Source organism: Talpa occidentalis, unplaced genomic scaffold, assembly GCF_014898055.3.
Source record: "Talpa occidentalis isolate TD23 unplaced genomic scaffold, MPIMG_talOcc4v2.1 talOcc4.8, whole genome shotgun sequence".
NCBI lineage: Eukaryota > Metazoa > Chordata > Mammalia > Eulipotyphla > Talpidae > Talpa > Talpa occidentalis.
The window spans coordinates 111,595,503-111,620,807 of NW_023605194.1; the positions used below are offsets into that span (position 1 = coordinate 111,595,503).

The 25,305-nt window shown below is 40.3% G+C and overlaps 1 protein-coding gene and 1 long non-coding RNA gene across 8 annotated transcripts in view; one reads left to right on the plus strand and one right to left on the minus strand.

Annotated features, from left to right (window-relative positions):
• INPP4B (inositol polyphosphate-4-phosphatase type II B) overlaps positions 1-25,305 on the plus strand; it is a 543,252-nt gene that overhangs the window by 128,650 nt on the left and 389,297 nt on the right. The gene's annotated exons all lie outside the window — the stretch shown is intronic.
• Positions 8,934-11,732, minus strand: LOC119234272 (uncharacterized). 2 transcript variants are annotated; one of them, XR_005122574.2, is made up of 3 exons: positions 11,579-11,732; positions 10,590-10,688; positions 8,934-9,117 (listed from the first exon to the last, which is right to left on the minus strand). It is a non-coding gene; the product is annotated as an uncharacterized LOC119234272 (long non-coding RNA). The 2 variants fall into 2 exon arrangements; XR_005122575.2 differs by lacking the exon at positions 11,579-11,732 and adding an exon at positions 11,258-11,531.

The following is a 25,305-nucleotide window of genomic DNA, read 5'->3' on the forward strand; positions in this document are numbered from 1 at the left end:
ATTCTGTTCACAGTCAGATCTGATTGGGCGGGAGACTTGTGCTCAAGACTTTTCAGGGCAACCCTTCCTTGTTCCCACCCACTGATAGCTTTTCCCAAACTCTGCAACTGTTAAGTTTTAGCTGGACTGTCTCCTGCTTTGAGGGAAAGACTTCTATCATCTGATCCGTGAGAAGGAAGAGACTCCAGCCTCATTATGTCCTAGTGAGTAGCTGGTGCTACAGGTGAGTGGGGTTGAAAGATTTCTGTTTGAACTTTTACTGTACTAAAGATCTGACAGCATGAAAGGAATAGCTACTTGTGCCTTGAAAGTATATTTCATTTCTAAAAGAATTGTTAATTAAGAAGCCCTGGTGATTTAACTGTCACAAAACACAGTGTTACAAGTGGAAAGACTTTCAGACATTACTCAATATGGAGATTGGAATCTATTTTTCGATTCAGCCTTGACTTGTTTATAACCAAGTTGAGAACCAGAGATCAGGTGTCCAGACAGTGCCTGACTGAAGTGGCCCATGTTGTAATTAAGCTCATTTCCTCTGGTTTGATTCTCCTGCAGTCTGGAGACGATTGCTGACTCTGTTTGCCCCACTGAGGTTTATTTTATCATTGGCCATATGTTTTTATTCTCCTAGGGATTATTAAAAACATCTTCTCCGGGGTTATGATTGAACTGTGCCCTCAATCTTTAGTATTGATTTTAGCTGTATTTTGCATTTCAGAATTAATTGATCGTTCTATACATCTTATCATTATCAGTATTTCAGGAAGAATATTAATTTTCTAATTGACAATAAGTCTTGTTTGTGAAAAATGCAAGAATTTAGTAAGAGCACAAACGAATGAAAATGTGAGCTTGAATACAGTACGGGGGTGCTCCCCTGCCCTTCATGTGGACTTTAAAGGGAATAATACAAGTAGATGAGAAAAAACAAATTAAATTAAGTTTATAACCTACAGTATGTTGCCACAGATTCCAATTTTTATACTCATATAATTAAATGTGCCACTCATTAACTTTACAAAATCCTTTTAAGTCTTGTTACTTAACCATAACCTCATGCTAGTTAATTATGGAAAATGGAAGGCAGAGGGTTTTTTTTTAGAAATATAATTCATTCAGGTGCCTTAAAGCACTTAACATACCGGGTGAACAAAATTAGCTGCACTTGTCAGACAATTTTCAAGGCAGATATTAAAAGAGCGCGTGGAGGATCCTCTCCCTCAGATTTCGGCCAAGTCTGAAGGAGTGTGATGCATGGAAACCATGGTGTGTTCTGAGCATTCATGGGAATCTTAATCTACTGTGCCCTGTAAATGAAAGTTTAGGAAATGAAATGATAAGGACTGGACAACTGCGCAGAGATAATGAAGCTCCCCGCCGAGCGGGGTCAGCAGGAGAGATGATTTTCCTAAGTATCGTTTTCACCAGGAAAATCGATGCTTCCAGCAATGCTGAAAGGATCCATGCAAGGTTTCATTTTGTCTTGCTATTGCTGCTGTGGAGTTTTAAAGTGCATGTACATCTGAAACCGGAAAAACTGGATTCTAGACCATAGTTGTCATTTTTTTTTCATCAAAATGACAAGCCGTCATGGCTTGTCTCAGCGTCATCAGGTCCGTTTTTATTTCCCTTCCCTTTCAGGCCCCCCCCGCCCCCTTCTTGGCTACAGAGAAGGCAGGGGGCTCTGCTGACAGCACAGGGGGCTCATGGACAGGACTCCATCTGAGCTGCAGGGTCCAGAGGTGAGAACAGGGAGACCCCCAGGCCCCTCTGCGTCTCCACGCGGGGTGGGCAGGCTTCAGGCGATGCGTGCATATGGTCCCTTTTCCCAAGTCAGTGTTGCCCGTGCAATTCTTTCCTCAGCAGCCCTCACTTCAGCCCCTCTCTCTGTCTTGTACCAACAAAAGCAGGAAAGGTTTGGTTCAGTCATCATGTGTGTGGGTTCCAGCCCCTGTATTAACTTTATTTCGATTATAAACTGATTTTATTTTGAAAAATAATACGTGCACGTGGTTAAAATACGTAAAGATACAACAGCAACCCAGCAGGCCCCTGCTCCACCCTCTGGCTCCTAAACCCCACTTCCCCGAGAAGTTTGAACACCTTCTGCATTGAACACCTTCTGTTTGAACACCTTAGCCATTTCTTTCAGCATTAATTCCTCCCTCCTCTTAAGAACATGCCTGCGTAGCTACATCTTTATTTATGCATTTTATTATCTATTAACTTCTCCCCATGGAAGCTGAGGACTTAGCTTTCTCAAATCTTCTCTTAAACAAGCCCTTCTTCCTGTCTGTGCATAAAGCCACACTCACCATCTTTGGTGAGAGCCTCTTAGTGTGTTTTCTTGCAAGTAGCTCACTGCTGGGCCATCTCGTGTATTAACAATTTCTTCCCTTTTCTTCTCAATCTTTCTATGCTCCCTGGAGTTAGAGTTTGCCGTGTTAACTAGGACAGGTTCCAATGCTGAAAAAAAAAAAAACAAAACAAAAAAACAAAAACGGCAGTGTCTTGAAGGGTGGAATTTATTTCTGTCCTATGTGATAGACAGGCCGCGTTCAGAGCTGCTGGGACCGACCCAGAAGCAGGAGCCCAGCGTGTCTCCCTTACTGTTTTGCCAGCCTCTCCTGGCTTCCGCCTCATGGTCTAAAAACACTTGTTTAGGTGGCTGTCAAGTCTGCTTTTCTAGAAGTGGGAAGTAGAAGGAGGATTAGAGAGCAAAGAAGTTGTGAATAGCTTGTTTCATTGGCCAAAATGCAGGCTCACAGTCACACCTAACTTGGAGGGAGGGTGGTAAGTACACCTGACTGGGACACCTGCACATCCAGGTAGATTTGGGGTTTTACACTCAAGGAAAAAGGGAGAATCATATTGGGAAGCCAGCAGCTGTTGCCACTGCCTTGATTTCCACTCAATTTTTTCTGACTTATGTTTCTACTATTACATGGACGCTGTCCATTCTGAGATCCCCTATGTACCCCAGTCCCCAAGTCCTGTGTCATCTTTCTGGGAATAGGACATGGCCTTGACTGAAGTGTTGTCCAGTTCTATTGACTGTACATTTCCTGACACTCCCTATTAAAATTTAGAAATGTCCTTCTTTTTTGGTATTGTTATAATTGTGAATGAGACAAAAGTAAGGAATGGATCTATTCTTCCTTGATGACATTGGATGCAATGTCAACAAAACTTTAAATACATCTTGACTTTCTGTAGTGAATTCATATAATTATGTATAAATATCCTGCATATACTTTTACTTTTTTCATAGAATAAATTCATTTTTTAAAGCCAAGCTTCTGTTTGGTCTTCAAATGAAGTCATAAAATAAGTAAAAATCTTTCCTGTAGTTGAATAATCTATCATTTTCTGTTGCTGAAGTTAACTAAAGTTAGTTGATTGTAATGTACTTAAAAATGGAGACATAATTAACATACAGCATTATATTCAGGTATACAACATCATGTTTTGATATTTGAATAGATGATATCCTCTTAAGTACGGAAGTTTGGCAAAATATCCTGTCTTAAATTAAGTTTTACTAATCTAAGCACAAACCATTGTTTTGTGATATGATTTCAGATCGAATTGGCTCATAACTAAATACTTTGAAGAGAAAGATTATCATCAGCTGAGTCTTTGAGAATCTAGTTAGAAAATGACTCTGCAGTATTCACAGCGGCCTCAGTAGAAGCAGATCCTCCTGTGTGGGGAGTTGATATCACTTCTCTTCATCTCTTGATCATGTTCTGTTCAGATCCGATTCAGAATTGAAAAACATCTCTCAGCCCCACACTTAACTGTTAGCAGTTAGGCCTTTTAGTTTTTGAGATTTTATGGAATCCTCATGATCATAAACCTTGAAAGTAGTTCAGGTAAATAAAACTGAACTTGTTATATGCCGAAAAATGAAGTGAGATTAGAGTTGAATAGGAGCTGTTATGTAATAGAGCTTATCTTGAAAAACATTGAAATACAGCAAAGATACAGAAAATTATCACAATGAAAACATACTCATCAATGATTTATCAGTGAACAGCCTCAAAACCATCGATTACCACTAGAGGCGCTCTTTCTGCTGCCTCTGAATTGCTTCCCTTCCCTTAAGTATGTCACTAGGTTACTTTGGCTTAATCATTTCCTTGTATATATCCTGATGAATCACGTTTTATAGCCTCTCCCAAAAGTGTGTAGTATATGAAGTTATTGAACTTTATGTTATTAAAGCACACATCATTCTTTTTTAAATCTTCTTTTGCTCTGCATTGTTTGCAATATCATTAAGTCACTGAGAAGCTAGTTTAAAATTTTTTGGTGCTGCATAGCATTCATTGTATGAGTATACTGCATTTTAGCTCTCTATTCAACTGTGGATAGTTGAGTTGTTTCTGGTTGGGAAAATTACAAATGCTGCTATAAACTTTCTTGTGCATGTCTCTTGGGACACATACAAACATTACTCGTGGGAATATAGCTAAGAATGCAATTATTGCATCTTAGGTTCTGTTTATCTGCAACATTAGTAGATATTGCCAAAATAGTTTTGCAAGGTGGTACCAACTTATGTCCCCACCAGCAGTGAAAGAGAGTTTCCATTGCTTCACGTCCTCAGTAGTTTTGGTAAATGGGAGTCTTTATAATTAGTTGATTAACTAGGTGTCTGGTGGTATCCCACTGCGATTTGCATTAGCAATTCCCTGATGGCCAATGGATTCCAGCACTTTTTCATATGATTATTGACAGTTTGAGTGTCTTCTTTGTGGAAGTGTTATTTTAATTTCCGTGTGTGTGTGTGTGTGTGTGTGTGTGTGTGTGTGAACCAACTTCTCTCTCTCTCTCTGGAATTCTTGATTATTTGTATTGTAGAAATTTCCTGCTTTCTGGCTTACCATTTACTTTTGTATTATGAAGTTTATAAACAGAAATTCTTAATTTTGATACGATCCATCTTATCCCTCATTTTTCATACATAGTGCTATTTGAATTCTGTCACGATAGTTTTCCTCTGTTGAGCTTTTGATGTTATGTTAGCATATGTTATCTTTTAGAAGCTTTATCATTTTACCCTACATATTTATATCACTTAAAATATATAGATACCAATTATCTTAGCATATGTTATGAAAAAATAACTTTAGCTCACTTTCTCATAATTTAATTATTCATATATTAATTACTCTATCTTTGAGCTCTTTATTTCATTCCATTTATCAGTCAGTTCATTCTTGTATTAGTGCCATATAATTTTAATTACTGTAGCTTTGTAGTAAATCTTGATTTCCAATACAGAAAACCATCCCACCTTATTATTCTTCAAGAATGTGTTGATTCTTTCCCTGGCACTTTCATATCCATTTTAAAATTAGTCTGTTAGGTATTACCAGAGAATCTGTGGTATTTTTACTACGATTGCACTGAATTATATAAAGTATGTCCTTTTCCTGATTTGTAAACCAACAGCTCTGGTTTATACCTAAAGCCTTCATATTCTATCTAGCATAGAATTTGTCAGAGATTATTATATTTTATTTATGTTATTATTATTAAATTAAAATATGCTGGATGAATTTTGCTAGACCTCTACTTTGTAATTCTAGTTCTTATGTGGTCTTAAGTAGCATTGGATAAGCACATGTGCAGCAAACAGAATTCTTACTTTGACATGTGGTTAAATATGGAAAATGACCAGCAATTATCTACCTTTCTTCTCAACCCGCTCCACTCACACTATTGTTAATAACATCCTTTCAAAGACAGTAAAGGGGTTTAGCTAATCCATTCTGATCCGGTAGTGTTGGTGGGAAAACTATACTATTTGACTTTGTTGTCTCTGCTAGTCACCTGGTGTGCTATGGTATATTTGACTAATTTTGTCTTATAAAAAAATTATTTGCCAAAAAATAATGCTCTGAGAAAATAATAATACCTGTAAAAATACTTGGAAGGAGGTATTTTAGTGTGAAAACTCTATGTCTACACATTTGATAACGTAGATGATATGGACCAAGTCCTTGAAAGACTCAATCTGTCAAAATTCACTCAAGAAGGAATAGGAAATGTAAATATGCCTTCCAAAATAGAAATTATCAATCCCAGGTGCATTCATGGATAAATTCTACCAAACATTTAAAGAAAAAATTGTATCAATTTTTAGTCTTGTACAGAAGGAAGAAGCAGAATACTTCTTAATTCATTTTATGAGGTCAGCACTATTTTAGCATGGAAACCCTACAGAGCAATTATAAGAAAACTGTTCACCAATATCTCTCATGAATATGATGTAAAACCCTCAACAGAATTTGTTAAGTTAAATCTAACAAGATAGAAGAATTATACACCATGACCAAATATGCAAAGCTGGTTACCCAACATTGAAACGACTCTGTACTAAAGTGGAATGGTAGATACATACCTTTTATCATGTGTGTACAACCCACAGAGTCTGCAACACCAGGGATAGGCCCTGATATAAACTATGAATTCTGGCTGATAGAGGTGCCTCCATGTATCTTCACATGGCATAACCAATGTACCATTTTGGTGGGAGATATTGATAGTGAGCAAGTTTGAGCATTTCAGGGGGGAGGGATATATGGGAATTTTCTTTACTTTTCCCTTAGTTTTGGTGTGAATTGAAAACTGCTGTAATAATAAAGGTAAGTAATAAAAAATAGAATTGAGAGTATGATCCAATTAATGTGGCTTAGCCATCTTTAAAGAGTATTTCAAAAATTAAAATAATATCTACAGGAAGCATCAAGTGAAGGTATCATCAATTTATACACCTTTAATCACAAAGTGAGACTATAAAAATAATTGAATACAATTTGATGAAAATTTATAAATATAACATACCATGTTGAAAAAAAATATCATTTTAAGGACAATACCAGTAGCATGGCATTAGAAATAAAGCTAAGAAATATATAAAGTATGTGATCCTATACCATATATAATTATGATTGTATAAGTTTAAAAGTTTAAATAATTCACAGAAAGGGTTTTTTCTTTAGGTTAATTTTTTAAGAGAGAGTATATTTTTGAAGTATGTTAAACAAAATTATTTTTTAAGACCACCATTATAATGAAACTAGTATCAGTTGATCAATAGATTACTATTTGTTTAAGGTTTTTCACTAGACTGAAAATAATAATGGTTACCTTATTTATCAATTGGGAAGACTTGACAACTTAGTAATATTGGGCTTTTCAGTCTTTGAAAATGGTATTTCCATTTATTTACTTAGGTTTTCTTTAATGCCTCAATATTACTGTATAGATTTTTCCACAGAGATTTTTGTACATCATTTGTTAGATTTATTCCCAGGTATTTGATTTTCATGTAAATATTATATTTTAAAAATCTGTTTTTACTTATTTTGGTATATAGAAATGTTTTTTTTTAGATATTGTAGACATCTTGTGAAATTTATTTATGAATTTAAATAATGCATGACAGGGTCTCATGAATAAAAACACACCATATCTGTAGTAAATATATTTTTCTTTTGTAGCTTGGATATGGGTGTATTACCTTATTTGTTCAAATTATTGAACAGGGTGGCGCTCAGGAATGACTAGATTTAAAGAGCAAAACACCGGGAGCGTTAAACCCCCCTTGGCTTCTGCCTCTTTTGCTCTGTGGTATTGACTGCACCTGCTGCCGAACAGCTTTGCCATCACAGCAGGGAACACAGCTCCTGACTGTAGAATTTGTATCCTTATGTTTTGTCATCTTCCTTCCCTGCTCCTCTCCTCAATGTCTAGTAAGAAGAATCCTAGGAAAAATCTAGAAAGTGCCTGTTAGGTCCTTTGCCGGCCTTTAAATTATCACTGGGGTCAGTTCCTCTAGAAGAGGTTGTTCTGACTGGCCACAGCAGATGATGCCCTGGGGTCAGGGTCAGGGTCAGGATTGGGGTCAGGGTTGGGGCCGGAGTGAGGGTCTGTGTGTGGAGACTGGACAGAGGTGAACAGTAGGTCCTGAATCAGGTCACATACGTCCCATCACACTTCTATTGTATTATTGTTTCTTTCATAAATTTATCTTATCACAATAAATCTCTCACTTATTTCTCCATATTTGCCATCTTTTATGACTCATTTAGTTTTCTTGAATAGATATACTTCTGTCACACAACCTGTTGTTGCCTATGCATCTTTAGAGACACAACCAAAGAACTACGAATCGTTTCTGCCGCTCGCTCCTCTCTCTCTCTCTCTCTCTCTCTCTCTCTCACACACACACACACACACACACACACACACACACACACACACACCCAGGAATAGCAAATTCAACAAATAGGAATTTGTTGAACAATAAAAACTGATAGCTTCCACGGTTTACACAAATAATCAAGTCAGTAGGGATTGACTGTCTCTTCTTCCAGATAGTAATTCTAATATATGTTAAGAATCTCCTCATTTTTCCAGCAGAATAGGGCTGAGAACGCTGAGCATGCTCTGTAGCCATTAATTAACTTAACTTCCTAAGCCTGGAAGAGAGCAGCTTGCTCTTATCTGTGTATATTCTCATAGTAGTGTGTTCTGTTGCTGCTTATTAATTTCAGGAAAGTTAGTTAAATCCTGCTTCCGGGGCCTCCCTGCTGGCACAAGGGGTTAAGCACCGCACTGTGAAGCAATCCGCAGCCTCTGCAGCACGAGTTCGATCCCCGGCCAGCCAGGGAGTAATGCACATGGCGCAGCAGACCTCTCCTGACTCGCCCGCTGCTCCCCTCAGCAGTGTATTTCAGTCAGTCTGCCTGTTCTGTTCCCCACTCTGTCTCTGGTGGATCCTCTCACCCTCCCGCATCTCTGGCCTGTACCCCAGCTCTTGCATGCATAAATAAATAAATCTTAAAAAAATAAAAATAAATCCTGCTTCCATAAAAAAATGGGTGGCAGGAGAGTAGTAAGTGAAAGGTGGGAGGGACAGGTTTTTCTCTTTGTTTTGTCTGGACATGTTGTGACTGTACAGTAATGGAGTCTTTCTTGGGAAGTTCTGTTTCATGTCATCTCTCTCAGTTTCCATCGATGCTCTTCTGCAGCTCGCCTCCCTGCCATGCAGCCTGTGTGTTTGTCATCTGTTTGGGATAGTCCTTGGGAAGAATCAACCTGTCATAGAGAATGAATATAATTTCTGCACAAGGAAACTAAACATTAGGAATTCCACAATCTATTGGAACCATATCTTATGAAATGTCTGTCAAAAAGATGAATTAAAGAAAAATATCAACAATCTGAGTACCCACAATCTGGCAGGAAAATAGTGCGATAGGAAATGGCACATTCAAAGAGTTGGCAGGAATGTAGTGATGTTCCACTGAGGGGCCATCACCCTTTTAATGGTTCCCTTGTTTAGGTCTTTTGAAGAATTCAAAGCCAACTCTTACTAACTTAATCATAGTCCATCATAATCACAGTTGTGCCCACATTCAAAAGGAGGGAATTATATAAGGCATCTACGACAGTGGACGGGAGTATTGGAGACCATCTTAGAATGCTGCCTCTCAGTGGATCACTATCTCAGGAGGGTGACTCTGGCAACATATGAAGGATAGAATAGAAAGGCATGACCCTATAATCAATAGGTATCGTCTCACGTGCCAACTTCAGGCACGTGGTGGAGGCTCCCTCGAGCATGGTACTGAGGGGTCACTGAGATGGAAAGGTCCTCGTAAGTAAGCAGAGTAGAGGCCGGCAGCAGCAAATGCACTATGATTCCCACTCTTGACTTCTCGAGGGCATCCAGGCATTCCTAGACAATGCCAGCCTGTATCTGGCCAGGCACCAGGTTGTGGACAAGATGCAGAGATATTCGCACACACCCTGTGTCCACTAGATCTCAGAGGAGCACATCAGCGGGAAAAGGGAGGGTGATTCTGCTCTGGAGCGTGGCGTGCATGCGAGTCCCACAGTGGCCAAGAACCCAGGGTAAGAGGACATTTGAAATGGAGGCCATGAGGGCGTCTCACAGGCCAGAGCAGCTCTTTTAGCAGAAATTAATGTCGCAGAAATTAGTTCTCATGGACTAAACACAAAATATTTTCATAAAGAAATAGGGTCTGAGGTTGTAAGGGGCAGGAGGCATACAGTGCAGGATCTCTATGACCCGAGCAGGCGGAGTACAGGAAAAGTCCTGGAGCCCTCAGTGGCTTTTCAGGCTTTTATTGGGATTTACCAGGTACATGGCAGGTAGGGGTGCTGGGGCGCTGGGAGGCTGGCAGGCCTCCCAGCCCCCAGCAAATCCTCACTCTTTCTGGGCTCTCCGGTGTTCTCTGGTGGTTCTGCCCTCTGCCCTCTGCTCTCCATTCATTCTGCTTCTGCTGGCATCCCCGTGACGCCACCCTTATAAGCCCAGTCTTAGCCCAAGTGTACCCACTTACCCATGCCCACACCCTACTCCAGGTGCCCGCCATCAGGCATGCATTCAGGACCACAGGGATCCATGATCAATCCTAATGGTGGGAGGGCAGAAAAGCCTGTTACTTTTTTACCTTACCCTACAGAGGTGTTGCCCACTCCCCGCGACTGTCTTTTCTCCAGAGGCCAAGATTGGTTGTGCCGACCTTGTCAGCACCACTGACCTCAGAGATGTTCCTCTTCTCAGTCTCATTCCTGACCCTCCTGGTTCAGGGAGTTTTCCTGGTGAATTCTCTTTTCCTTCTCCACTCTGCTGGAAATAACTGAGAAATTGTGATATGAAAAATTCAGATGCACTGGATAAAAAAAAATCAGTTCCTTCAATAACATTGAAGGTTATTTTGAGATGTTTTTAGTTTACTTTTGTGCTGTAAGGTATGAAAGTTAATACATGTATGGAACGGTGTAACCCCCAGTAACAGCAGGACACAGAGCAATTTCATTGTCCCATAAAACTCCCTCTAAGGTCATGCTTTAAGTGAGTCTTTGGAAAAGAAAAATAAAAAGATTAATTTCAGAGATACAGGAGGGAATGGGAAATACTAAAGATATATATAATAAATAATACAAAATATAAAAGTAATGTGATGATAAAAAATAATAAAAAACAAACAAAATCTGAAGACCTGGATTCTTCCCCTGACACTGTTATTAATTGTCTGTGTTCCTTAGGGGACATCTTCGGTTTTGGAAACCCTAGTTTCTTCATCTTTAAAATTCAAAAATTCAAAATTTCATGGCATGTTCAATGATTCCTACTGCTCTTAATGGTTTCAGGATTGTGATTCTGTCTTAAATCACGTGAATGCAAACATGTCGAAAGAATCCTCACCTTCGTTGCTAAATAGATTTATTTATTGCATTCTTATGACCCACTCCTGAGTGTAGTCTTTAATCTCATGTGCATTTCTTGCTCTACCACACTGGAAAGATTGCTACTGTACATAAAATATTTTCTTTAATTTCCTCTAGAGAGGAGGATTTGAATTACGGTTCCATCATGGCCATGACATTTTGCCATGTCACTACTTAAATGTGACATTTTGATCGATAAATTGTAATCATTCTTGGTAACTCTTCTTCAACAAAAGAAGATAAAATGTAAGAATGACAAGTGACGTGTGAAACTCCAAGTTTCGCCCTGTTCTGTCACCTGCCTGAAGTTGTTCTGATCCACCTTGGCAAGGCGAGGTGAAGGAAAATCAGTCTCCACCCAGGATTTTGTGCAGGTTTTATGGTGTGGCTGATGATGTTATTGGATGATTTAATCAGGGCATGTCCCCCTTTTCTGTCCTGTGTGCTCTGAACTCCAGGACACCCTGTGCCGGGCAGGTAGTCACTCAGTGCTGGCAGTTTGTTTCCTTTATTACTTCACATGCTAAACTTTGTGAAATCAGAAGCAGTCTTCCCTCAGTATGTCACTGGGACTCATTTCCCTTGATGACTGGCCCCTCTGGGTGTGGAGCTCTGGCTGGAAAGTGGCTCTAGCAGTGGATGGACCCTGAAGCTGGACCAGGAGGGGAGGGGTGGCTCAGGGCAGTGAGCAAAGTCTGCAGGGGTTACCCCTCCTGCTGCCGTTGCTGCAAGTATGGCCCCGCGGGAAGGTGATGCAGATCAGCTGTTGTATGTGTATGTTGTGTGTGTGTGTGTGTGTGTGTGTGTGCGCGCGCGCGCGTGTTGGAGGGAGTGTGTGCCAGCTCTGCTTGTGTCTTCACCGCTAGGAAATAGGGTGTATGGGGGAAATATACCTCTTGACTTTCAGTTTGTCTGTGGAAGCAGTGATTGTAGGCATAGAACCTCCTGGAACTCAAGGGAAGTTGGTGAGTAGAGTGGATGATGAGTTAGGAGTGTGAGGGCATCGCTGGGTACTGCAACCAGACACTTTTCTCCTCCCTACCCTATGCCGCCTCCTGAAGGTGGTTGGTTGGGCAGAACTGCTGACCCCTCTCCCCCACCGCCTGTGCAGGTAGTGTGTGCCCTCCTGTGTGTGCTGTGCACTGGGCTGCAGAAAACAGTCCTTAAGAGGGACCTTCCAGAGGAGAACTAAAGCATTAGAGAAATCAGTTTCTTTCTTGCACACAAATGGAAAATAAAAACAACACTTTATTTTAAAAATATACCGGTCAGATAAAAGTGTTTAATTCATAGTTTTTTTATATTACATACTTGCCATTACTTGCTTTTCCCTGAAGCAAATAAAACAAGTTCAGAAATATTATTGATTGTTAGTTACAAACAGCAGTGTATGTTCTGGGGTGGCCCTAAAACTTGCATGAGCTGGGGTTTCAGCATTAAGATTCCAATAAATTTGAGAATTGGTGAACCTGAATTATATTTTTCTATAATTATGCTTGCATTGATATGATACTTTCCATTTTCCAGTGCTTAAACATATATATCTTTTTCTCATTTGCTACTCAAAAAATATCCTCAAGGTAGTTTGAATAAGTATGAGGCTAATAAAGAATCAGATAATTTCAGAGTTGGTGATCACATGTTCCAAACTTCTGAGACCCCAAGACATAAAGCCCGTGTCCCAATGCCACAAAACTAGTTAGAACTTAAATGCAAACACACATCTTTTGACTCCTGGGAAATTTTCTTTTAAAATACTTGTTTTTATTTGCCCAGAGATCTCAACTGCAAGTGTAAGAAGCATTTAGTGTTAAAATAGATGTCATTTTATCTTGACTATTATTTACTTATCCTCTGCAATTTCAGTAAGTACTAGTCTTAACAGTGTTGATTAAGATAGAATTACACTATCCAGTAATGTAGCCACTAACCACATGTGGCTGTTTCAAACTTAACTAAGATGAGAAATCCAGTTTCTCAGTCCTACTAACCACTCTTCAATGCTCAATCGCTACACCTGGCTAGTGGCTGGGTATCCAACCGTGCACATTCTCCATAGCACGTCCATCGTCGTGGCGAGTTCTGTTGAGCAGTGCTGTGTTAGAAGACCGGCCTGTTTGCTATTTCTTAGTGAATTATGATTGCATTCTTTTTCAGCTGATGCCTGGGGGGTGGCAGAAACTATGAACAAACAAACTGGCAATATCAAAAGGGCTTAGAAAATAGTTGACTCTTCAAGAAATATTTTTCCTATTCAAGAGAAAATGAGTATGTGTGAAATTAGGATAAGAAGTGCAACTAAGCATGTAAATGATTTTTAGGAAGTCATCAGCACAGTGGATATTTTCAGATGGTACCCTAGATAAGCTTTTTTGGGGGAAACATTTTGGATCACAATTTTTATCAGCATTAAGGCCTTTCAGGGACAGTGTTCATTTCAGGTCCCTCTAAGTGAGGTTTTAAACACTTTGAGTTAAGATGCTATCCAACAATTTGAAGTGGAGAGTGGTAATCATTCAGAGGAAGACCCAGAGAGCAGCAGGCCAGAAGGCTGGGCTCTGTCTTTGAGGACAGAAGGGCGCACTGATCCACACACACACACACACTTTTGTGACTTTTACGCACATGGAAGTGTGGTGTATTCGACTATCTTGGTGAATTAGATCAGCTTCTCACCAATTATTGGGGGCCTCTGTGACCTTTGACCCTTCTGCACACAGTCTCACAGCATCGATGAGTTATATTAAGACACTATTGGAAATTTCTTGCAAAGGCATCTAAGGGGAGAGAGGAACTTCAGGAAAACAATAAAGGAATGAGGGAGTAGGTAAATACGAATTCAAAGTAATCCTGATGTCGAGTGTAAAATATTTCACGGAGATTTTTAATTTCTTTCAAGTTTAAATGGGGTTTTGAGAGGAAGAGAGGTTGGGCTCATCTGTGTTGGCGGTGATGGATCCTGAAAGTGTGAATGTGCTTGCATTTTGGCAAGGGTGGAGGTTGGAAACAGACCGCAAGGAAGATGAGCTGGGAACAGAATGTGTGTGTTTGAAGGTGGTGTAACAGCCTTGGCTACAGAGGTGGGTTACAGCGAGGGGAGAGGCGCTTGAAGGCAGGGGGTCGACAGTGGAGGTGGTTGTCAGAGGCAACCTATTGATCCCTGAGGGCCAGGAACGAAATGGTCTTTCAAAACAGTGGGTCCCAGGAGGTGTGTGTTCAAGGTGGTTGGAACCCTGGGGCCCGAGAGAGCAGTTGGGGAGGCCAGAAGGTACAGCTGTCTGTCTCCCAGGAAACCTGTGAATATTTACTGAGCCCTACTTCACTCTAGGTGCAGGGGATGAAATAGAGAATAAGCTGGAGACCAACATGGAGCATGATGGGCGGACGATTACAGGGCATTAGGAAAGGAGAGAGGAGTTAGGAAGTGGTGAAGGCTGATAAATCTCTCATGTTCTAGAAGGCTGGCATAAAAAAAGGCAAGTATTTTCTTACTAGGCCATTTATGTTACTGTGTTTGTTTGTGGTCGCTGTTTTCTCCAAACACGCATTCTCTAGAAATTTGTATATCTTCTCTAAAATTATTCTGTAGCAAAAGGCTTATGTTGCTGTGCAAAAACAAAATGGAAAAAAGTCTACACAAGGTCTAACCTATTATTAATTGTAAGCTTCCTTGCATGCAGACCCCTGGAAAAACTCCAGAAGTTTCTATTTTTTTTCCCCCTTTGGATCAGACTGACAACCAGAAGCCAATGTACATTCTCTAGAGACCAAAAGGTTTAAATGTTGTGTAACAGGGTGGTCCCCAGGAAAGGGGGAGGTTCCCTGCCCCTCCCAAGGAAGGGTGGAGCTGAGCAGGAAGAGGAGAAGCTGCAGAAGAGACTGAGGAAGGAAGCAGGATGGAGCCAGGAGACCTGGAGGAGGCGCATGGAGCCTAGAGACACGTGAAGAAACTGCGCTTGTCTTTTGGTCGTGGACTGGGTGACACAGATGTGGGTGAGACCCGTGGGGAGGTGACCATGGCAGCTTTTATCTTGATGTTGATTTTGCTCTTTTCCTTCCGGGCTTGTTTGGTTGTTTGTGACCCTTTTCTGTGGGTCCCCACTGGAAGATGCTTTAGACTTGTAGCAGGCTTTGGGGCTTTGCTCTGGGCCAATCCCATTTGGATGGACTTTTACCCACGAGGGGATGGGTAACTTTGGGTGCTTCATTTAGAAACTAGACTCTTTGCCTTACCTGTATTGTTTCCTAGTTTTATTAAAGTTCCTTCCCATTAAAGTCTCCTATGTTTTGTGTTGATGCGGCGGATGGCAGAACCCATGTAGAATAGGCAGGTTTGTGGGGGTTGGGCTGCCCCTCTCCCTGTCCTATAACAGTTGGACTTCATTGTTGGAGTCAAGTTTGTGTCAGCCAGGATTGGGAGCTTTAAAAACATGTGGCACTAGCTCACACACACGACGGCTTTTAACGACGGGAATAGTGCTCAGATGTTAATAATAAAAAAGTCACTACTATAACCTTTAGTGTGGTTTATTTATATGTTGACATGTATTCAATTTTGTAATTAGTTTTACAATCAAATAATGTGCTTATCTGCTTTCTATGTGTTTATATAATATGCAATATAATGGAATGATTCCATGAATTACTGGGTATCTGTAAGGTGGCATTTATACAATATTTGCTTTTGTCCTTTTGTTTTCTAATTTTTAAATTTTATTGAAGGGCATGGAGACTTACTCATGCCATAATATTAAGTAAAAACAATCAGGATATAATATATTTTCATTATAATAACACATAGGAAAGAATGAAAAGAATAGCACAAAATATGTTAATCCTTGGGATGCGTGAGGTGATCGTGGAGTCCTTCAAGAACGAATTCCACAGACTCACTGTAACAGGCGTATTTAACAGGCCTTAATAGGCAAGTTTATTGAGAAAAAGGGGGACATTGACACAAGCAGGCGAAGGCTGCGTTTTGAAAGGTACAAGTTTATTAAGAGAAAAAAGACATTTTGCACAGACATAAACAGGCTATGAACTGCATTTTTAAAAGGGCAGGGGTGGCCTTTGGTGTTGTTGTTAGGTGGAATTTCTCATTGTTCTTGGTAGAATTTCTCACTTTGGAATTGGACTGGCTGGTTTGCTGTAAAGGTTGGTAACCATTTCTACCCCTGCCTTTGGTTTTCCACAGCTGGTTTGAAGACTATGTTACTCATCTGCACCCTGCTTACCCCCACCCCCACCCCCAGGTGATCCTGGAGCAGGAAGTCCAGGCTCTTACTTCCCCAGCAGGTGTTCTCTTCAGCAATCGGATGGTTTCCATGCCCCAGAGGGACACAGAGTTTTAATAGGGGTGGGATACAGTCAGTTCTTCAAGTTTCCAGGAATACAGGTGGAGCCAGTTAATGATTGATCATGAGGAGAGGGTATAGGGATTATTATTTAGTGAGTTAAGAGTTAATCTTTAAGAGGGAATACAATTTAGTGGTCAGAGTTTAATTCTGCTTATTCCTGAATTTTTAGCATAGGGGAGTTTCTGTTGTAAAATGGAAGTGATCCTACTAAACTAATATATAGATTTATATTATTTATATTTTAGATGTATTAATTTAAAGTTTTAGATTATCTACTTCTTTACACAGTATACAATTTCTTATAATAAGAAAAAACAAAGCTAGAATTTAAAAACATTTAAAAATCATCTTTTTTCTCTGTGTTTTTTAAGAACTTGCTTCTGATTTTCACTGGAAAGACATATACATGTGTCACACATCGTGGAAGTTGTCACCTTCCAGGACTTCTGATTTTACAGTTTGATCTGAGTTCAGAGTAGCCTGGTCTCAGTATTCTTCCTCTAATGAAACAGAAATATGGCCTGCAGCTTCCTTTTAGAATTTTAGCACATTTAAGGCCAGAATGTTGCATGTGAAAAGATTGAAAAACTCCTTTAGGCAAACATTCTTAAGATCCAAAATATTTGAAAATATGTATTTGAACAGCTGTGATTGAATCTGATATTTTAAAATTGTTTAGTTCTTCTTGATGTAGAAAAGTTGTCTTGGTCTTTTTCTGTTAGAAGAGTAGCTATTGCCAGAATGAATTTGCTGTGGAGTGAGGGACATTTGTCTTTCAAAGTGTACATTCTTGTTTATAAAAGGGAGTTATCGCTCCACTTGGTGGTAATTCAGTTGCTGCTCTTAGTGTTCCAGAAAAATAGGGCAGTAGCCTTAGAGATAGAGGATGGATATTTTATCACAGCAAATACAAATTGTTAATGAGTTACCACTGGTTCTTAAATGACACTTTCCATGATACTCAGTTGACCTTTTTTCAAATGGAGAGATGCTTGCAGATAAAGGGATTTCTTTCTTTCTTTCTTCTTTTTAAAGATTTATTTATTTATGCATACAAGAGCTGGGGTGCAGGCCAGAGATCTGGGGGGTGAGAGGATCACCAGAGACAGAGAGGGGAGCAGAACAGGCAGATTGGCCAAAATACACTGCTGAGGGGAGCAGCAGGTGACACAGAAGAGGTCTGCCTCACCATGTGGGTTTCTTCCTGGCTGGCTGGCTGGGGATCGCACTCATGCTGCAGAGGCTGAGGATTGCTTCATAGTGTGGTGCTTAACCCCTTGCGCCACCAGGAAGGCTCAGATAAAGGGATTTCTATGGCAGCAAACCTGCTTTGAAACCAACTGACAACAGATTTGCAGAATTTAATCCTATCTCAGGGGATTTTCCAGGTTAAGATGAAAGGAGTATTTGGAATGGAAGAAGGAATATTCCAGTGAAAAATTACCTAGGCCACAATCTTGCAAACTTGTAAATTTATCTCTAATACCATTATTTCTTCTGACATTATCTGAAAAGGCTATTTAATGCATTGTGACTTGTTTAAGAACTGGTAGTAATCTCATCTAAACCCTAATCCCTGTGAAAATGGGGAGCACTGACTGCAGTTAGAAATAGCTTGCTCTCGGGATAGCCTTCTCCACATGTTCAATATGGAGTTTGCAAGTCATGTGGAAAGGCCCTTTGAAGAAATCAGAACCCACTTTGTTTGGACATTAAGGGAGACACAAATAAATAGCAAGTCCCGCAAGTTCTAATGTAAGAACGTCCTGGAATTCGAGTCCCAATACTCTCTCTCACTATTTGGGGAAACAGAAGCAAGGAATTGATTATTTTTTTAAAGATTTATTTATTTTTATACAAGAGCAGGGGTACAGGCCACAGGCATGGGAGGGTGAGAGGATTCACCAGAGACAGAGCAGGGAGCAGAGCAGGCAGACGATGGAAATACACTGCTGAGGGGAGCAGCGGGTGCGACAGGAGAGGTCTACCGTGCCATGTGGGAATCTCCCTGGCTAGCCAGGAATCGAACCTGCGCTGCAGAGGCTGCTGACAGCTTCACAGCACTGCGCTTAACCCGCCGTGCCACCAGGGAGGCCCAAGGAATTAGTTCTCTCCATTGCCACCTACATCTTGGTGCTGTTCGGGTTAAATGACATTATGTAAATCCTCCAGCTTAATACTTGACTCTTCATATTAGTAACTTTTTTTTTTTTAATAGAGGCATGTTTTATTTATTTATTTATTTGTTTGTTTGGTTTGTTTATACATGCACTGGGTACAGTCAGAAGCGCGGGGGGGGGGGGGGCGGGTGAGAGAATTCACCAGAGCCAGAGCGGGGAGCAGAGCAGGCAGAAGGACCGAAGTACACTGCTGAGGGGAGCAGCGGGCGGCAGGAGAGGTCTGCGCGCCATGCAGGACCCTCTTCCGGTGGCCGGGGAACAGCCGGGGATCGAACCGGCGCCGCAGAGGCCGCGGGCAGCTTCACAACCCAGCACTCAACCACTGTACCACTGGGGAGGCCCCCTTATTAGTAACTTTTAATGAGTGAACAGTGGCTATGACATCCAGGGAGAAAAAGATGGTTCTTGTGTGAGCTAACCCTAGGTGATGCTAATATTGGAGGACAGACAAAAAAAAGCAGGCAATAATGCAGTTGTCAAAGTACAGGGACATGAGAGCATGTGTGAATTTGTACCCTGACTTAGTATAAGCTAAGCTTCTATTTTATTGAATTCCATCTTATGCCAAAGAGCAGAGAGGGGCAAGCTTCCACCTTAGATGGTAACAGAGAGGCCATTTGCTGTGGATTGGGGTGGTTTTAAAACCTACGTAGTCTTTAAAACTTGGTGCTTTGGATAAATCCCAAATGGATTTAGTGCAGTTATTAAACCACAAGTATCTAAAGAGTCATGGGGAAAAGAAGTTTAGTTTAATCATTTGTTACATGACCCTTTGCTGTATAACAAACCAACCCCAAGCACTCTAGCTTAAAACAGAACACAAGTCATTATTTTTCACAATTCTCAGTTGCCTGGATGGAAATCCTGCCTGTCTTTTCCGGCTCAGTCACTCACCTGTAGGTCAGCCAGGACTGTCCTGTCAACACCGACAGCCTGGCTTGCTGCCAAGACATCAGTTCTTAGCTTCTTCTCGAGAAGGTGGTCTTGGCACATTCTGTGAGAGCAAAGGAGAAAGCTGAAGGGAATATTGGGGCCTAGGCTCCAGACCTCATTGACACCCCCTCCTCCACAAGCTACTGTTGATGAAGGCAAGTCTCATGACTAGTCCACATCCAGGGGGAGGAGAAATAAATTCTCTTAATGGAACTACTGGGAGAATCACATGGCAAACAAGCAACGGAGTAATGGTTGTGGTCACTTTTGATTAAAAGAAGCTTTCACCTCAGCATTCCGTAAAGAAGAAGGAAGGTTGATTTGCACAAGGGAAATGACGCTAGTGCCCAACACAGGGGAATGTGTTGAAGAGCAAAAGCAAAGAATGGACTCTCTAATCACATGTACCCTACCCAGCTTGTTCTTCACCATGATGGGGGGAGGGGTGGCTATAGGTCCAGGTTTGTTTGGGGCAGCTCTGTTTAAGGCCCACGGTAAAAATGAAAATAGCTCCTCTTTTCCCTCTCAAAATAGTCAAACTTAGTCAAAATGCATTTCTTACTCATATTAATTTACTGTGCAGTGTGTACCTTAACATGCCATCATGCTATGATGATAAGTCACTTTGGCTAACCTTTGACTTTTCTTGTCATTGTGAGGGGTGTGTGTGGAAAACTAGAAAGCAACGTCACTGACTTATTTGTGCGTAGCTGTGGAAACTGTTAGCAGGAAGGTGCCTGTGGAGTTGAATCTGTTGGAGCTACCCAAGCATTTGCTTCATCCAAGAGCAAGAATCAGAAAGAAACAGAAGAGAAAGGAGGTACCTTCGAGAAGGCAAAGACTCCACATCATCTCTCTGTCACTAAAACAGAGGTAGTGGGCCAAACCACACACAGTGTAACATAGAGTCATTTCAGTGAATTATTGCAAAAATATTCCTAAGTAGGCATTTTACTTAGAATACAAATAAAGCAAAATGACAGTAACAAGATCCAAAACACAGGGAAGTCACTGAGCTAAGAGACAAAGAGATAAAAATGAAGCTTTTTTGATATATATATATATTTTTATGTTAGCAATGCTTCCTTTAGTTGCCTGTCAGAATGATCATATCTAAGTGTCTAATACAGCATATGTAATTTATGCTGTAAAAATAAAGTGCCCCAATTCTGCAGTCAGATTGTTTGGATTCAAACTCAGCTTAGCTTCTTACTCACCATGTAACCTGGAGAAAGCTACTTTTTGTATCTCAGTTTTCCCATTTAATAGCTGGGATTGATGACAATAAAAGTATCCACCTCTTAGGGTTTTTGTGAGAAACAAATTCAATAGTAGAAATAAAGCATTTATGATAGTAACAAATACAAAATAAACTTCTGAAAATTTTAGCTATTATTTTGATACAAACCTTTAAAAATACAAAATGGCGCCACATATCAAGCACTAGAAACACATCCTCTATTTTGTTCAAGTTGGTATGATTCTAAACTTTCACTACATGAAATACCTCAAGGAAACGAGGAAGATCTTGACAGGGAAGGGTCTAGTTCAGAGTTACTTCCTCCTCCTCACAAACATTCACACTGTTTTCATTTCCAACATTGCTTACGGTGCTTGAAGTACATGGGATGGCCAATGTTGTTCTCCTTATATTACAAATTAGAATGGCGATTCAGATTCTGATGGGTCAAATCTTTCAAATTGATACCAATCAATGACTAGTTAAGTTTTTGAATATGATGTAGTTATAAAGCAGAAGCTATGTAGTTACTGAAAAAGAATGAAGAAAAAACAACAGATCTTGGTTTCAAATATTTTTCAACAGAACCATTGCTCTTTGAAGAAATGGTCAAGTCTAAGTCTAAAACAGCACACAAAATGAGCCTGGAACATCTGATACTGTGAAAAAGTAATCAAGTGTTGACAGTAACAACATCCCCCTCCCAAAACACACACACACACACACACATACACACTCAGCTGGGAATAGTACAGGGACATGGGTCAACTGAAAAGACTCAGGCTGAAGCTGGAATAATTTCAACAAAATAAAGCAGTATTGGGTTATAACTCAAAATATAAAATAATTACCCATAAATCCATATAGACATAAGTTGATAAATGGAGATGAATAGGTAACTCTTCCATGTAGAAGAATGCCAATAATTTATGTAGATAATCTGTCTTTGAGGAAGTCAAGTAATATTTCTACTCCTTAAGCGTGTTTGTGCACACAGACTTTCTTCCAAAAACTACAGTATGGAAATAGGGAAAGAAGAATAACTTTACTGTAGTGAAATGTGACAAAATGTGCCTCATCCAGGTGATCAAGGTCAACATCAACATAATAAGTCACGCTGAGAATATGTATTCTTGATGTGATGGGAGGAAAATGACACTCCACTTCAGTGAACTTCCTCCCCAAATCCCAGTCTAATCATGAGAAAAACATCAATGAAATCCCAATTGACAGGCTGTCTACAAAATAACTGGCCGGTCCTCCTGAAATTAGTCATCAAAAAGCTGAAGTCTGAGGAAATGTCAGAGTCAAGAAGAACATCAGGACTAAGATGCCCAAATGAATAAAGCTACTGAATAGGATTCTGGAGGAAGATTTTAAGTAAAAATTAAGAAAATATGAATAAAGTGTGGTGTCAAGATAGCAATAATGTACCAATATTGGCTCATTAATAACAAATGCGCCATAGTAACATGAGATTTTAAAAATGGTGGAACTGAGCACGGCATACTTGGAACTCTCTTTACAATCTGAGCAATTTGTATATCTAAAGCTGTTGTAAAGCAAATAGTTATGTTTTAATGTTTGTTATAAACAAAACAAATATCTTGCTATGTCTTCATTCACCCTCTGTCCCTGTCGTAAGAGGAGAGTAGGGAGAATGAACAGGGAGAGCAAAGAACAGAGCACACTGTGGATTTCTAAGACTAAGACAACAGCTGGGGTTGTAGGATGAGGACAAGCTTGAACCTGCCTGAGAGATTAAAGTTTTTATTTTGATTGGAATAGAATTGTTTAATTTTCAATCATGTGATTGTTAATATCTGAAAGCAGGAAAGACCTTTCTGAGATATTTTTCAAGGGAAAAAAACGTTGTCCAAAAGGATGGATCTGAACGCTACCTTACGACACAAATAACATTGTTTTTTGATTTCTCTCTACAAATCCAGTGAGTTCAATAAACTTGTTAAATGAAATATTGGTGGCCGGGGTGAACACATCTGCACACAAACAGGTATTTTAATTGAGTGGGCGGAGTCTCAGGCGCTGTGTACATCCCACCCACCTGAAATCGTCACTAGTATTTGTGTGTGTGCATTTGCTCACAGATTTGAGCCTGGGAGCTCGAAAACCTGTAGCTAAGTTTTGTTTGAGGTGAGGGATGGCTGGAGAGATGGTTGGAAGGGATGCCAAGTCCTCTCCATCTAGTTTCTGAGGGCTGGGTGGGGCCCCTGTGGGGGAGAGAGAGAAGGCTCAAAATAAAAGCTCTTTCAGGGGACTGTGATTCTTGGGAAGAGGAGAGGCACTGCAGGTGATGTGGTTGTTCAAGGCCCAGGTGTAAAGTGTATCAGAGAACTGGGAAGAAGACCGTGTTTTTCAGCTCTGCAAGGAATCAGCGTGTAGGCTAGCAGCTTTATAGGCCTCCCTAGACAGTTAGTTGGCACAGAACAAGTGTTCTCATGGCAGTTCCATGTTCTGCAACAGTGCCCAGCAGGACTGCATGGTGGGGTGGTGAGCAGAGTCAGCAGAATAAGAGGGCAGAGTGACTGCTGTAGATAAAGTCCCTTTGCTAAACTAAAAAGTAATTGAATCTTTGAGAGGGGCAGACTTCTTGATAAGGTAAGTAGGCTATCAGAATCAATATAATTTTGGCCTAAAAGTAAACATGGCCCAATTCAGAGAAAAAAAAATTGGCAAGTCTAGTAAGCGATACACATATATTAAATTTGATCATTGGGGTTAAGAGTTACACTATTATTCTTATATCCATTTTTCAGGTAAAGAAAATGAGACTTAGGTGAGTTCAGATTAAAGTTGCATAATTAATAGACTGGTAAAATGAAATTCCATCTTAGTAATTCACTCTATGCATCGTATGTGTAAAACTCTATATAGATGGTAATCGCTCTCTGACTCAGAGAGACTGCACATTGGCTAACCATTAATAGCAAAATGTGCAGTGGAAAAATGTCCGTGATCTTCGTGTGTTAGGACATCACCATCCAGACTGTTTTCTTCATTTTGGTTTTAAAGGAAACTTATGGGGAAAGTTGACTTTTGTCTCATTTTTACTAGCCAGTTACAGATCATCAGCAAGTGTGGAAGTTGTCTGGGGGAGAAATGTCTTTGTCTCCCTCAAGTGGCTTGGCTGAGCCCTGTTTTATGAAGAATTTTATTTTATATTCACTGTACTCTCTATCAAAAAGGCTTTTACAAAAGCACTCCTTTTCTTAGACACATTCTTTAGAGATTGATTAAGCTACTATTAATAACTAGCACTATCCACTTTATGAATCATTGAGTTCTTTTTGGAACATCTCTACTTTCAAGTGACATAAATTTCAATTTGCAACTTTTCTGCCCAGTTTCTCCCACACACATGGCAAAATATTGTTGAGTACGTTACTTCTAGCTCAACAGGCCTCGGGTTATCTGGATTTCTTTCCATCCACTTGAACAGAGCTCGGGACATAAAGCAGATGCAAATGCAACTGTTCCTCTCTGTTCTCAGTGACCTGTGTGGTTTGTCTTGACAGTTTTAATAAAGGTAGGGTACAAATTCTAAGTCTAGTCTTGGGTCTTTAAAAATGGATTGATTATTTTTTGCCTCAATTTCTCATCTTTGTTTATTATTAAATTTTATTGGTTTATCATCTGTCTACCTAACTATATGATTTCAGGAGTCCAGCTTCACACCAACTTACAATTTTTATAACATCTGCTTTTTCACACCCTGCAGCCATCGTGAGTAGATTTATTTTCTAAACCGTTAGATGATTGTGTTTTCAGCAGATTAGGGAAATGAGTGGGAAGGCGTTCAAGACCACCAGGGCCTTTACAGTAAGAACAAATTGGCAGCAGCCGGCGCGCTGTGTTTGGGAAGAGAAGCAGCGTGTGCTGCACACAAGTGCCAAATTGCCGGCTCCTACGACGAGCCACTGGCTCCCACAATGCACAGTAGTAACTTATTTAAAAAAAAATTTAAGTTGGCTTTTTCCTTGGAATGATTAATATCCTTTCATTTTAACCCAAATGCAGAAGATGCTGAGCTGCTGTCTCCCCAGCCGTGAGGTCTAGTCATTTCTAGTGGCATCCACTGTACTATCCCCAGCCTGCTGGTAACAGAGTCATAGCATCGTGGGGCTCTAGGATAATCACACACAAAGAACAACATGCCCACACTGATGCCAAGTTTAGACTATTTGTAATGGTCTGTTTTCCCACCAGGTAATCTGGAGGAAGATGGATGATTGGATAGAATCGTTGTGGACTGAACAGAGCTCCTATCTATTTCTTTGTAATCCAAGTTCAAGGA